The sequence below is a fragment of the Panthera pardus genome, unplaced genomic scaffold (genome assembly GCF_024362965.1).
Source record: "Panthera pardus isolate Hobbes unplaced genomic scaffold, ASM2436296v1 HiC_scaffold_6, whole genome shotgun sequence".
Taxonomy (NCBI): domain Eukaryota; kingdom Metazoa; phylum Chordata; class Mammalia; order Carnivora; family Felidae; genus Panthera; species Panthera pardus.
Genome location: NW_026526991.1, coordinates 56,855,612 through 56,870,499, shown reverse-complemented (window position 1 = coordinate 56,870,499; position 14,888 = coordinate 56,855,612).

The following is a 14,888-nucleotide window of genomic DNA, read 5'->3' as shown; positions in this document are numbered from 1 at the left end:
CCCCATCTTCTATTTTGCCGGTAATTTTTGAAACCGACGACGTAGATATATTTGGCACTGCACTAAATTAATGATTTATATTCAAATGCCACGCTGGCTAAAACACGTGACTCGTGGTTAAAATTCCCTGCCACGAGGTTTTTAGAATTCTTTTCAAAGGGTGTATTTGGTGTTAGACATGAGATAAACGTTACCACGTCGGAAGGGATGGTTCATCGGTGAGCATCTGTATGTTTATTGTATTGGGAATGTTATGCTCTTTGGTAGTTTTCACTATGAAATATTTCAGGCGGCTTTAAATGGTGGCACTAAAAATAAAGTAGTGGGCACTGAACAGATGGATTGAATTAACAACGGGTTTAATGCCAAGTTCACTCATGTCTGAATGGTGAAAAGAGGTATTCATTTAAAAGTCTTGTTATTATTTTTAAATAACCCAGTGATTTTTCCCCCTTATTTCCTTTTTGACAACAAAAGCCATTTTAATAACTGTGAGATACATATTCTTAAGGATTATGAAAAAATGTAAAATAAAATCACTTTATATAGCACATAAGGAGTTTGGAAAAAATTTAAATGAAGAGTAAGTTTGAACAATGAACAGTTTCTATTAAGTTTGAAATCTAATAAAATATTATGAAAACTAATTTTGAAGCATGCATGATGCTTTTTGGGGTTAAATTTATTTCATCTTAATGAACTATGATTTCCACTTTTGGGAGAAACCATCTTGAAGCCACAGTAAAACACCTAAGCATCAAATAACTATTTCAAAGTAAAAGATTGGGTTAATTGTAAATGAATCAGAAACACATGTTTTAATTTTCCCTTAAAATATATACACAGCTTTGTAAATTAAAGTGTTCTTCATAAATATGATTTATATCAGAGATACCTCATATCTCTGAAAAGTAGTTCAAGTCATTTGACAGACTTAGAATTGAATTGGACAAACTAAATATTAAATGTATATTACAAAGAAAAAAGATGCATTGGCATATCTATTTGCACAGGAAAAGTTAATGTGGTCTGTACGTTGCTCTTGACTCAGAAGATTTTGGTTCCGATATTAATTGTCTAAGCAAGTCACAGTGTCACGTTTGCTCATCTGTACACCTGGTGGAGGAGATGATCTCTGCGTCTCTTTCAGCTGAAAAAGTCCCAAACACTGTGGAGCAAATGAGATAACATATACGAAAGCAATCTGCAAAACATTCGGTATGTATGAAACTACTGCTTAAAATTACACATTGTGCTTCTCAGCCACGTTATGACTTCCTTAAGTACAGAAATCACTTAGTTATGTCCTACCTACCAGTACTTAGCATAGTGGAGATCTACAAATAGCTAATTAACAAATGATTACTTAATGAATAAATGTATTTCCTTTAAAATCAAAGGATAATTGCTTAATTATATACCCATATATAAACATTACATATATACATACATACATATATACATACATACATATGTACATATATACATACATACATACATATATAGTAATCGCTTTGCATCTGAAATGACTTCTGAGGGTATTATTTATTTAGGTGTAAATGAATAAAACAATGGATTGAGGACCACCGGCATCCTAAAAACCATATGTGCCTTCTTAATTGTCTTGCTGTTGTTAGAACACCACAGGCAGAGTCCATGTTGCTCTGGAAATAGCACCATGGCTTGAGCGTGATGCATCATTCCCTGCTTCAGAATGGAAGAGAAGTTAATCTTTCTCAAGTTTCTTTTCATATCATCACTCTAGATTCTCACACCCCAGAGGGCATCCTGTGCTCCTGAGCCTAGAGAATTTCCATAAAACCAACACTGTTTCTAAGCATAATTAGTTGCTTATAAAGTTTCCCATCCACAGACCGTTAGCGTCAGAAATTTCTACTCGGCCTTTGCGTCTTCCTGCCATCAGAACCAGGAACTTTAACCTATAATCTTAAACTCAGATCTGTCCATTCTTTGAAAGCATGATACGACTTTGGCAGGAAAGAGAGAAAGACTTCCTGCTTTGGACAAAAGTTTCCATGTAACAAGCCACTTCCTTCCTTGCTGGTATTCTTCCTTGACATCGATACCCAAGGATGAAATTTCAGCTCCCATTCTGTATCTTTTGATCCCTGCTGCCTGAGCCCTTTCCCCATGCCACACCTGTTAGCCTGAACTCTTTATTCAAGAACCAATGCAAACTGGGGGCACCTGGGTGGCTCAGTGGGTTGAGCGTCCGACTTCAGCTTCAGGTCATGATCTCACAGTTTGTTGTTCGAGCCCTGCATCAGGCTCTGTGCTGACCGCTTGCTCAGAGCCTGGAGCCTGCTTCAGCTTCTGTGTCTCCTTCTCTCTCTGCCCCTCCCCCCAGTCACGCTTTGTCTCACTCTGTTTCTCAAAAATAAATGTAAAAAAAAAATTTTAAAAAGAGCCAATCCAAACTTACTCCAGCTTTCTCTTGATCCCAAGTTCACACCCTGCCTCAATGTGACAACAATGGTCCACATATACTCTCCAATCATCACACACCCTGTCAATGAATGCATCACTGCATAAAATACAGCAATATATAAATCAAGAAACTGGATCATACAGATTCAATCCTTTCAAAATTTTGCAAAAATTTAGCATCTTAGAACTAGATAGATTCTAAAGGAGAGTCTAGTGCATTGGTTTTAATCTTCCTTTCACAAAACCATAAGATTGCAGAGATAGTTCAAGGAGTCTGTAATTGTTTTATTGAAAACAATTTTTTCAACCTGTATTTTATGGATTTACAAATTATTAAAGATATGCCCACATATGTCTGATACCTAAGTTTTAAACATATCTGAGACCACCAGTTTTCAAATTTCTCAACTGACTTCATGATTAGTAAGTATCAAAAGTTTGAATGTATTAAATCACATTTATGCTAATAAAATGCTGCTCTTGTGTATGAACGGTTCACATAAATTTGCAGGAAAATTTCCATTTTAAAAACAAACAGAAAGCTTAACTAATCTATTTCCCATCCAAAATAAGAATCCCTTCTAAAAGATCCTCAACAGACATCTTTCCAGCCCCACTTGAAAATCAGGAGTGCAAACTCATCATTCTATACCTTGACCTATTTCATTGCTTCAAAGTTCACATGTTGAGTGGATATTTCTGTCCTGGACCTTCCGACCATTTGTTCTGCTTCCATTCTTGGGGAAAACAGAACCATTATAAATCTTCTATGTGACATCTCTTCAAATATTTCCTGTTATTTCCATATTAGGACATCAGTAAAATTCCAGATAAAGAAGAAAACTAGGTGGTTGGTGAGTAGGTGGATGCATGGTTAATTTGTAATGCAGAAAACAGCAGAAAGAGGGGCGCCTGGGTGGCGCAGTCGGTTGAGCGTCCGACTTCAGCCAGGTCACGATCTCGCGGTCCGTGAGTTCGAGCCCCGCGTCAGGCTCTGGGCTGATGGCTCGGAGCCTGGAGCCTGTTTCCGATTCTGTGTCTCCCTCTCTCTCTGCCCCTCCCCCGTTCATGCTCTGTCTCTCTCTGTCCCAAAAATAAATAAAAAATGTTGAAAAAAAAATTAAAAAAAAAAAAAAAAAGAAAACAGCAGAAAGAATGCTTGGAAATATGCAAAGTGGAACCAATTTTAAGGGTTATGTCTCCTCTTAATGTTCATTACAGCATTGCTTGGGGTAGCCAAACAGTTGGACATAACGTAATGTCTGGAGTATAAGGTTATGTAAATTGCAGTGGGGTTTCCTGGAATATCAAGTGCACTTAAAAATAAAGCAATGGGGGGCACCTGGATGGCTCAGTCAGTTAAGCGTCCGACTTCGGCTCAGGTCATGATCTCACGGTTCATGGGTTCAAGCCCTGCATCGGGCTCTGTGCTGACAGCTCAGAACCTGGAGTCTGTTTCAGATTCTGGGTCTCTCTCTCTCTCTCTCTCTCTCTCTGCCATTCCCCAGCTGGCGCTCTGTCTCTCTCTGTCTCAAAAATAAATAAACATTAAAAAAAAAAGCAGTGGAAGAATGTCTTGGGAAGATGATCACAATCTTTTGTTGAGGACAAATAAAAGCAAATTGGATATTTTTGTACTTCATATTTTATATATCTTAAATCAATCATATACACACATATGGAGAATACACTAGAAGGATAGTAAATAAACTACTGATAGTTTATTAGAGATGGTGAGAATGACAGGTAACTTTTATATCTTTCTTCCTACATTTTTGCATTCTTAATTTTTTAACAAAAATGCCTCTCTTTTATAATAATGAACAAGGAATAAGGGAACATTTTCTCCTCTCATTTTTTTTTTTTTTGAGAGAGAGATAAGAAAGGATCAGTTCCCTTCATAGTCAGAAAATACCAGTTTTCACAGTTCTGCCATTCTTATTACTTATTCAACAGCCAGTCAAATAAAAAGGCATTTGGTTCTATAGATAGCTATGAACGTCTTGAGTTTGGTGCAAACTGTGGAGGCAAGTTTCATATTAAGCTGGCTGTGCCTATTCAAGATAAAAATCCCTTCCCCTGACACGCATGGGCACACTCTAGTTCTGCCTCAGATACCTGGCTGTGTTTTTCCTGCTGAGGATTCCACGTGTTTAGCACACACACTCTCATACTCCATGAACCATTCTTGGCTTCCAAATGCACTTATTTCTTTTTGTAAACCTTGACACTCCTGGGAGGTCTCCGTTGAGATGGTCTGCATATCTGCATGCTGGTCCCTCATGAATTCCACTCGTGTAACTTATTACAATTGTGAGTTTAGACCAAACTGTAAATGTCAAAGGTGCTCGTTGCCTCTGGTGGCCCAGTGTACCCAAAGTGCCAGTTGGAAGCCCTGCCTTCTGCGCCAGGCTCTTGCTGGAAGAGGGACTACATGAAAAGATGGTCAGAACTGTGAAGCCCTGTCTGTGTTTGGCAGGCACATGGTCCTCTAGGAAAACCCTACAATCACTCTGATATTGGGCCACAGTGCCGACAGCCAAAGTGGGGCTACATTTGGGTGGCATATCAGCTTACCAGACTGATACAAATGAGCACTTAAATGCCATACCATATATTCTAGCCCATTCATTAACAACCTGTGGTGCCATCCTCTGCCTTCCAAACCCTGACAGACACAAAGGGCAAATGTTTCCAGCTGATTGTGAGATCCAAGTCACTTAGCTGAAAGAGAACACAATGCAGCATCTTGAAAGATGAACATAAAATTACTACAAAAGCTCTGAAAGGGAAAATGATCATGAAAATTGCTGCGGCACAGAGTAGCTAAACCAAACAGGCATGGACCAGAAACATCGTGCAGTAAACATTTTAACACTATCCTTAAAAATATGATTTAAATCTCAACGGGTCTGGAAAGGGTAGCATGTGCCAAAGTATATTTGTGTATGCCTCGGTTAAAACTCAGGTTGTAAAAATCAGACACCCTACAATCTTCAATTGTTTAACCTTCAAGTCTATAGAATTAACATATATATATATATATATTTTTAATCACCCAGTGGTTACCTCTCAGAATTCCCAGGCACTTTTGGCTCACTGTGAAATCTTTACACCAATTAATTTTGATCAAGGTGTAAAATTTATTTTGGCTACAAGTGAGTATATACATTGCCACGGTGATGCTGTTGAATGAATGTGGGATTGAGAGGCTTATGTATCCAGCTGTAAGGAGGGTACACATCAGTGGGATTGTAAGTAGGAGGCTCGGCATGTGGGCCAGCCAGGGCCAAATCTAGAGCACTTGTTTTTTGGAATATGCAAGAGGAGACCTCAGCCTCTCAGGTACTGTTCACATAAGACCTCAGTGCAGTGCTGATGGCCCACCAAGTGAGTGATGGGATAAATCATGGATACTTTCATAGATGATGTGAGTCATTGTTAGACTATAATTAGCTCGTCATTGTTATGACGTTTTGAAAGTTGTCTTTTTGAATGTGTTTGCATGTGTTTCAAGAAATTCGAGCTTTGTGAGTGTGTTACAAAGCCCAATAGTCTGGAGTTGGTAAAATCTGGGCAGTGAAACTTAACACACCATGGCTTCTCAACTCATGAATGGGTTGACTTTCCATTTTTGGCACGGCCATGCCCTTCAGAGGCTACTTGAGTGGCAGGCACACTGCTAAAATATAGACCTGTCCCCTAGATAAAGATATAAACAAGAACTTTCTGCTGTTTGTCACCTCTTCTCCCTAAAACCCCCTCCACCTAACATTCCAAATTAAAGAATCTCTATGTCCTCTTTTAAAAAAAGCATTATAGCTTAACATAAAACATTATAGCAGGGATCCTGGGTGGCTCAATTGGTTGAGCATCCAACTTCGGCTCAGGTCATGGTCTTGAGGTTCGTGGGTTGGAACCCATGTCGGGCTCGGTGCTGACAGCTCAGAGCCTGGAGCCTGCTTAGGATTCTATGTCTCCCTCTTCCTCTACTGCTTTCCTTCTCATGCTCTGTCTTTCTCTGTCTCTCAAAAATAAACAAACGTTAAAACAAATTTTAAAGCATTATAGCAGTTCCATACCTGGGTGTTTATCCAAAGAAAACAAAAGCTCAAATTCAAAAAGATATGTGCACCCTTATGTTTTTTGCAGCATTATTATAAGAGCCAAGATAGGGAGGCAACCCAAGTGTCCATAGATAGATGAATGGATAAAGAAGATGCAGTATATATATAAAATGGAATATTCCTCACCCATAGAGAAAGAATGAGATCTTGCTATTTGCAATAACCTGATAGACTTAGAGGGTGTTATGCTAAGTGAAATAAGTAAGTCAAAGAAAGATCAATACCACACAATTTCACTTATATGTCGAATCGAAAAAACAAAACAAAATGAATGGAAACAGACCCAAATACAGAGACCACACTGGTGGTTTCCAGAAAGGGGTGAAGTGAGGGGATGGGCAAAAGAGGGGAAAGGAATTAAGAGGTACAAACTTCCAGTTTTAAAAGAAATAAGTCACAGAGATGAAAAGTGCAAGATAGGGAATATAGTCAATAATATCGTGATAATGTTGTGTCGTGACAGACGGTGACCGCACGCATCATGGTGAGTGCTGAGCACTGTATGGAACACTGTTGAATCAATCTGTCATACACCTAAAGCTAATATGACATTGTATGTCAACTACACTTCAATAATAAACGCTTTTAAAAAGCATTATGAATCCATTTGTAAGGACTCATTTACTGGACTCGATAGATTACAAAAACAAAAGACTAGTTTTTTGCTCTCTTTTTCATTTTAAAGAGGTTTAAACAGAACTGAAAGCACTCTTGAAATTGTACCTGAAAAATACAGTCTCCGGTGTATCACTGATCAATGTGGTCCATGAACATGGGCCCAAAGGCTTCTTTACATTATTTAGGGCCAGATACTTGTGCTCAGTATATTCATCATTCAGGATGGAATTTGAGGAATGTGTCACAACCCAAAATTCAATACTTTCAATCCTGTTCTCTCGAAATAGGATAAAAGATAAAGACTTCTCATATGTATCAAGAGTAGTTTGGGATTTTTGTTTTATGTCATCAAATTGAAACATCTATACTTTCACCTTATTTTCATTTCCCAGATCATCATGTTGTCTTTTTCTTCTTCATGCAACCAAATAGCCTTTCATCTTTGTCTCCCCTGCCCCCACAAAGACTTCCTTGGATGTATTTCTTCCCCCTTTTATTGAAGCTATTGCTTTGAAAACATTGAATAAATCTGACATTTAAACTCCTCCAGTATGCTGTCATATATGTTTCCTCTGCTGGGAGCCTAGAAGCTTATGTTAAAATATAGCTTGAGGTGTAAAAATTATTGCTAAGAAAAGTAAGTCGTTTCTTTTTCTTTGCAAGAAACTGTTGGCCTAGATCTAAAAAGACTATGCGAGCTATTTTTTTTTCCTTCTCCACAATGTTTGAACCTGTTTGATATCAAGGGCTCTCAGAGGGGGACCAATTAGCCTCTTTTCTTTAGGACAAAGACCATTGCTTCAGGAAACTGGGCCGTTGGTGACTTTAACTCAGGTCAAATTCTGCTTGAATAGACTCCATTTCGGCAAGTTTTAAGTGCCCTTTACAGTCAGTTCTGGGTTGTATAGCATCATAAAAATCCTACAGTTATAAGGGACCTCAGAGATGATCTAGTGTGCCTGATGTTGGAAGGGAGAAGAGGAAAATACAGAAAAATTAAAGGGATAGTTTAAGGTCATGACGTGCTTTTGGGTAGAACCGGAACTGAAATCCAGGCAACTTCACTCTTGCGTTAGAGTTCATTCCATTATATGCTGTTTTCCATGAGACACAAATAGAAGGTTTCAGTGTCCTTGCCCAGCGATTTGGTTGCTGACACGGTATGTGGGGAAGTTCAAGCAGCAGACCCTTGGGCAGCAGGAGGCTTCCTAGTGGAGGGAGGCTAGCGGTGTGAGCATAGCAATGTTCCTGGGAACTGTTTCAGACTGGTTTCCTTCCCCATCCAGCTTGACTACAGTATCCGCAAGTACCTTTAGTTCCTGGGAGATGCTTCCTCTATAAAAGGCTGGAGACGGAAAGCTTAATGTGAGGCCCCACGGTTTCTGGTTTTGTGTGGAAGGACAGCAGGAGTTCCATCTTGGCAGCAAGCACAGGGACTGCTAGTCCCTGAGATTTCTGTTTTTGTGTAACAGAGATGGAGGTGGAGAATGGCCAAAAATAGCAGTAGTGTGGCAGAAATGGTAGCAGTAGCCACAGAGGACACAATTTAAGCACATAGGAGTCCAGTAGGCTTGCCAAAGTTATAGGGCAAAAGGAATTTGAACCTTGGCACTCTGGTTCTGAAGTCGGCACCCTTACTCTTAAGCCAATTTTCCAAAATAAAATGTCAGCAGAAGCGGGGAATGGAGAAACAAAAATGGAGGCAAAACTTCCAGAGAGTTAGAAAGGAAGAAAGCAAGAGTTTCCTGAATTCCTCTGCACAGATCACGAGTTGGCAAACTTTTCTATAAATGGCCAGATAGTAAACACTTTTGGCTTTGTAAGCCATAGGATCTCTGTCACACTACTTTTTTAATGCAAAAGTAGCCATAGACAATACATAAATGAATGGGTGTGGCTATTTTCCAGCAACTTTATTTGGAGAAACAGGCAACAAACAGAAGTTTACCAACCTCAGAAGTAGATCCTAGTAGCTCCAATGGTGAGAGATGAAGAAAAGGAATCAAGAGACTCAAAAAGACATCAGGTTGTCTTTATGTCACTGGACTTCTCTGAGGATTAAATGAGTTTGTAGATGGAAAATGATCAGAGCAGTTCCTGGCATCTAATAAGTGCTCAGTAAAATGACTGCTGTTGGTTTCATTGCTTTGTTGTTTTTATATACATATATTTTGGGGTGGTGGTGGCTATTATTCACATAAGTGCCTCCAAGACATTCTGACCTTTTCCAGGATAAGCTAGGAAAAAGCAGAAGCTACCAAAACCCGTATTGACTCTCTCCTTGGACATATTACTAGAACTTTTTCACATTCAAAACGATCAAACCCAGAGAGGGTGGAGGGATGGGTTAAATAGGTGGTGGGCATTAAGCACTGCACTCTTTGTGATGAGCACTAGGTGTTGTATGGAAGTCTTGAATCACTATATTGTACACCTGAAACTAATGGAACACTGTATGGTAACTAACTGGAATTTTTTTAAAAAAATTAATCAAACTCATGCCTGCTTCCATTTAACTGCATCCTCAAGAAAATTTTCCCGGTTAGGCAGAAGTAATAGTTTCTGAGAGGAGGTAGGAATCTACCCGGACACAAATTTTGATAATCCATTGCATTTCTGAAATATCTCCAGAGTTGGTATGTTAGATGCTAGTTGAGATGTATTTGTTCAGAAAAGTTCATTCTGTCAACACACAGTTATTCTCTGTACTACTAAGTTATTCAGTATAAGACATAGATTATCCAATTGACTACCTCTCCTTAGTGTATTTGACAACCTGAAAATTCATTCATTCAACAAACATAAGGAATGTCATCTATAAGGCCTGATGCTGTCTAGATGCTGGGGAGAAAACAGCAAACAAAAGTAAAGAAATAAATATCTGACCTCACGTAGTTTACCTTCTGACCATATCAAAAATAACAATATGCTCCATAAAATACCTTTATGATATCTACAAAGGTAGATATCTACTTGACAGAAATTTAAAGACTAATGGAAAAAAAAGTGAAGGTTAATGAGCCACTCTTGCTTTTTAAATCTTTCTCTTTTGTTTTCCCTTCCTTTTCCTTTTCTTCCTAATTGCCTTCCCTAGCCCCTCCCCCTACCTCCCCCCTCCCTCTCTTTCCCCTCCCCCTTCTCTCCCTCCCCTTCCCTTCCACTTCATTTCTTCTCCTTCTTCTCCTCTTCATTCTTTCTCTTCATCATCTTGTCCACCTTTCTTTGTTCCTTTTTCTTTCTTTCTTCTTGAACTGTTGCCCTTTTCTCAGACACAAGAGTCATAGTAGCTTGAACATCTTTATTTAAATGAACATTTTCTAAATATCCAAGTTTCAAAAGCAGTTCTTTTCCTTTACACCGTTTTAATGTTGAAATAGCAAGGTTGCTCCAAGAACTTCAATCTCATTTTCTAACAGACTTTTCTTCCAAAAAAGATCTTTCTCCTTTCTGAGTGAAATTGCTTAGATCGAAGATCACTATGTGTGTTTTTTTTTGTTTGTTTTTTTTTTTAACATTTATTTATTTTTGAGACAGAGAGAGACAGAGCATGAACGGGGGAGGGGCAGAGAGAGAGGGAGACACAGAATCGGAAGCAGGCTCCAGGCTCTGAGCCATCAGCCCAGAGCCCGACGCGGGGCTCGAACTCACGGACCGTGAGATCGTGACCTGAGCTGAAGTCGGACGCTCAACCGACTGAGCCACCCAGGCGCCCCTGTTTTTAGCTCAATTGAGTCCTCTTTCCCTGTATGTATGAACTTACTTAAAGTTGTCAGAATGTCAGACTTAAAATTGTAAGTATTACTTTTTTGTGTGTGAAGCCTATAGATTGAAAAATGCAAATGTAGCATGAACTGTCTAATTTTATGGCCACCTGAATACAGAATGAGTGGTCTTATTAGGTGATCTTTAAGGTAAGGTCACTGTGGGATGATATGTTTTCTTAGTGGAATTCATGACATCTGGTTTCTTTAGAAGGCAGTGTGCCAAATCAGACAGCCTGGGTTCGAATCTCAGATCTGTCTTTTACAAATGTATGACCTTGAACAATTTATTACAGTTCTTGGAATCTCAATTGCTTCATCCATAAGCGGTCATGACAATACCTAACCCATAGGTTTGTTGTGAAATAGTGTCTGTGTGAAACTTTGTTCTGTGTAGGGTATAAATATGCAGTAAGTGAAAACTTGTGATAATGGTAGTAGTCAGATTTGTTCCACTCACAATGCCTGAAACAATATCACCACGCAAGTGACTCAAAATACCAAAGTGGATATGCCCTAATGAAGTGGTTCAAGAATGCCACCATTGTCTTTATGTATTTGTTGCCATTATTCTTTGTGTTGCAGTCTTTTTAAAAAAATATTTATATCAAAGCTACTCTTCCAGAGGACTAAGAGTAGGATGCCACCAAAAATGTCTATTTGAAAGAGGCAGAAATTGAAATCTCTTATTAGGTTTACTGTGGAGGCATTATGTGTTTGTTTTGATATTTATCCCAGAGACTGATTCTCAAATAGCAAGGCTGGATAGTAATCCAAATAGTAGTTGTATATTTTTTTTTATCTGAAACATCATGTCTCCCAAAACATACTTGGGTTGAAAAGGCAAATTTCCAATTCGTGATGACTCCGTTATCCAATCTTACTGTAAAGGACTGGCAGGATAGATGTCACAAATGAGTTAAATTTTATAGTCTATCACGTGGAACCAATGTTTGGGCTGCCTCAGGATTAATATGAACACACCCTAAGAAACCACCTTAGAGACTTTCTCGGTATTTCTACAAATGTCTAAGACCTTTGTAACAATGAACTGACTTCACAGACAACTGAAACCTGAGTTGGCAATCCAGAAGAAAGACAAAGTAGCTCTATTTTCCTCTTGCTTAAATTTCCAAATGCATAAGCTTAAAAGCAAAGCCCGGTTTTCAGCAGGGCTAAGGAAACCACCTATTTTTTAACAAAAGAAATAATACACTGTGGCCAAAAAGAATCTCCCTCTCAAAGTTTAATTTCCATGTCCATATTGGCTGAGAATAAAATGTTGGGGGGAACTGGGTCAATATTGCAATGGAAGCTGGTTAACCAGGCCGCAGAAAATTTCAACATCTATGAAACCCTGTCATTGCCAACAGCAGCCTCAACCACATTTCAGTTTGTTTGAAAGTCCCTACAACTATGTTGCATTTGGGGTAATGACAGGCAATTTGAAATATTTTTTATATATGGCACAGAGCAGTATTGATCTGGCAGATAAAATAAATACAGGCTTCTGGTCATAGACAACTCTCATTGACACATGTGTTGTTTGCATAGTGTCTTGAACCAACCTCCTTATTTGTAGATGGGAACTGAGGGGCAGGAAGCAAAGTAACCTGTCAGAGATCATCACTCATAGTAGCGCCAGGATGGAAATCTGAACACTTCTTCTTTACTATTATTTTTATTTTTATGAAGTTTCTTTTGTAAAAAGAAGGGAAAAACATATATTTAGTATTTCAATATGGCTTCTTAGAGTAAGACCTTCAATGCTGTTTTTTTAAATTGTGGCAAAAACAGTTAACATGAGATCTAGCCACTTGACAGATTTTTCAGTGTGCAAGACAGTATTATTAACTATAGACACCACATTGCAGAGCGGATCTCTAGAACTTGTTCATCTTGCAGAAATGAAACTTCATACTAGGTGAACAACTCCCCATTTTCCCTTCCCTCAGCCCCTGACAACCACCATTCTACTCTCTTCTATGAGTCTGAATGTTTTAGGTGTCTCGTGTTAGTGGGACCACGTGGTATTTTTACTTCGATGACTGGCTTATTTCACTGAGCATAATGTCATCCAGGGTCATTTATATTGTTACATGTTGCAGGATTTCCATCTTACTAAAGGCTGAATTATATATATATAATAAAAATTATATATATAATTATTACATATAATTATATATATAATAATAAAATATATATATAATATATAATAGTAATATATATTATTATTTTGCTTTTTCTTTGTCCATTCGTCCACTGATGGACACTTAGGATGTTTCCATGTCTCGGCTATTGTGAATAATGCTGCCATGAACATAGGGGTGCAGATCTCTCTTCAAGATCCTGATTGCCTTTCCTTCAGATAAATACCCAGAAGTGGGACTGCTGGATCATATAGTAGTTCTATTTTTAACTTTTTGAGGAACTTTCATACCTTTTCCCATAGTGGCTGCACTCTATTATATTCCCACCGACAGTGCACAAAATCTCCCTTTTCTCCACATCCTCACCAACACCTGTTATCTTTGTTTTGGTTTGTTTTTTAATAATAGTCATGCTAACAGATATGAGGCGATTTCTCATTGTGGTTTTGATTTGCATTTCCCTGATGACTAGTGATGCTGAGTATCTTCTCACAAACTTGTTTGCCATCATATACTTTCTTCCACTCCATAGGTTGTCTTTTCTTTTTGATGATGGTTTCCTTTGCTGTGCAGGAAGCTTCTCCCTACTCAATGGAGAAGTGAATAAAGGAGGAAGTAGAAAAAAACATCCTAAAATAAAGTTTCCATCAGGTGACATATTTCATTTTCTTTCTTTTTTTTTTTTTTTTGTAAACGAGAATTATAATGAGAGAAACATGAAAAGCCTGAAGTGCTTGGTGCATTCTCTTCCTGGACTGCAAATCCACGCAGGAAGATGAACCACCAAGAGATTGCTTGCGAGATATGGCTTGCAGGAAGGGTAGTATGCTGGGAGGTCTGGAGGCCAGGGTCAGTAAATAATGACAGTCTAGGACATCTCTTTGGATGGGCCAGATATTATTAGCATTTTCTCCTTTGAACAATACAGGAGAAACCTCTGAGAGTAAGATAACTTGTTTTAACCAAACCAACAGATACCAAGGGTTCATTTTTTAGTGCTCTTTATAAGCTATTGTAACTACTGTTTACCACCAGTCATGACCACGGCTTCTACTACCTGACTGTCACTAGTGATCAATTATTAAAAGCAGACAGTAGAGCAGGCATTATACATCTATTATTATATCTCATATATATATATATATATATATATTGTCATAACTATAATAGATGTATATATGTATATATATACATCTGGGGTTAAGTAAAATATGGCAACTTGGAGACAAGCTTAGCATAGTCTTGCATGTACCATCAGGAGAGGAGACCAAATTGACTCAGGCACAAGAAACACAGGCTGTTTTAAGTCAAGAGTCATGCACACAGTCCCAGTACAAGTATTGGGGGGGGGGGGGGGAGAGCATAAAACAATTACCTTGGAAGTTGGTTTTTAACAGTATCATATTATCATTAGCAGTAAAGGAGCAATTATCACAGTTAATAAAATCACGTTAAAACATATGACAGATAAAGAAAGCACAATGGGAGAAATTTAATGGACTACATTTCCTGCCAGATTTTATATTGGGTGTTAGATTATTTATAGGACATATGTTCTAGGAAAACAAATGTTTAAACTGGAAATGAGCAAATCTGAAGACATTTGCTTCCTTGAAGCATTGTGGTTTTACATTATTCCGGTAATTTATATGCCCTAAAAAAAAACATGCTGTTTCTTTCATTAAAGCATATATGGCGTTCTAAATACATTTTTAAAGGGCATTATTTTATCTTGTAAATAGAAATTTCCATTTTAATTTAAAGTAAACCGATTTCATAATATT